Genomic DNA, 1,354 nt, shown 5'->3' with positions numbered 1-1,354 from the left:
GAGAGGGCAGGTGAGCCCATTAACCGTAAGAGTTAAGTCAACTAGGAAAGATGTGACGGCCAAGAGCGGTCTCTTGGGGAGGCTCCTCTTGGCAGACCTGAGAAAGAGCCACTCCATGAGGACGCCGCTGGGAAGACTCTAGCGAGGACGAACCAGCCAGTTTGCAGCCAGTCGCCAGGCCTGGACCTCAAGGGCCCAGGCGGCCACTTTGTAATTAATCACCTTCATCCGGGACATCCCTGACGGTCCATGGACTCTTTCAGTCGCTTCTAAGATTGTCATTTACTTCCCCAGAGTTCAAGTCTTTGCTGTGTGACCTTCAACTGCTGGCTCCACCTCTCTTTGCCTGTTTTTTGATCTACAAAATGTGGGGGGTAAATAATCTGCCTTATAGAACATCATGGGTATTACATGACATAAGGCACGTGAGGCCCTTCACCCAGTTCCTGGCACGTAGTAAATCTTTGCTTTGTCAGCTGCTGGCACTGTGGCCGTGGTCGTGGCCATGACCCGGGGTCCTACCTACCAGCTTTCACGTACTGAGCACTTACCGTGCGCCTGCCGGAGTGCTGAGCACTTTATTCGTGAGTCTAATTCTCACGACCACCACAGGAGGAAGCAATTTAAGTATTGTCATTTTAGAAATGAGGAAACTGAGGCTGGGAAAAGACAGGACATGTGCCAAGAGTCACACCGATGGCAAAGAGTCACACAGGATTCATACTCAAGGCCAACCACATCCGGCACCCGAGCTTTTTACTGCTGCATCTGATAGCGCACATTGTGATTTTATGTGCTACACAGGTGGAAATTTTTAGTCCTAATAGTTAAGTATCGATTTCATTATCTTGTAGAAGAATATAGGTTTCCTACTTACAGTAGTGATGTAAATTTTTCTTTTAGAATAAAACTTCTTTAATGCTTGTTCCAGCAACGCACATACGAAAACTGGAACAAAACAGAATATTAAACGGCCCCCATGCAAGGATGACATACAAATTCGTGAACCGTTCCACATTTTTACAATGTTATGCATCAATTGTATCTTAATTAATTAAACTTATTTAGCAGCACTATTTACAATAGCTTAAAAGGTAGAAACAGCTCAAATGTCTATCAGTGGACAAATGGATCAACACATTATAGTATATCCATAAAATGGAATATTATTCAGCCATCAAAAGGAATGAAGTTCTGGTTAACAGTGATATTAGGGCTGACTGCACATGCGTCATAAGGGTGGGACGATGAGAACTCAGAGCATCTGTTCGTACAGCATGGTCGTGTATGTGGGATCCTGTTTGCAGTGCTATCGTCAATATTCTGTCATTTTGTTTCCCCACCCCCTTTGACT

The 1,354-nt window shown here is 44.9% G+C and overlaps 1 non-coding gene across 1 annotated transcript; it reads left to right on the top strand.

The window, feature by feature from the left end:
* The first annotated feature begins 920 nt into the window (after positions 1 to 920).
* LOC111737091 lies at positions 921 to 1,022 on the top strand. Its single transcript, XR_002779348.1, has one exon. It is a non-coding gene; the product is annotated as a U6 spliceosomal RNA (small nuclear RNA).
* Positions 1,023 to 1,354: the final 332 nt, after the last annotated feature.

Source organism: Pteropus vampyrus, unplaced genomic scaffold (genome assembly GCF_000151845.1).
Source record: "Pteropus vampyrus isolate Shadow unplaced genomic scaffold, Pvam_2.0 Scaffold23, whole genome shotgun sequence".
Taxonomy (NCBI): Eukaryota; Metazoa; Chordata; class Mammalia; order Chiroptera; family Pteropodidae; genus Pteropus; species Pteropus vampyrus.
The sequence above is the reverse complement of the archived record's forward strand: the minus strand, read 5'-3'. Positions and strand labels throughout refer to the sequence as shown.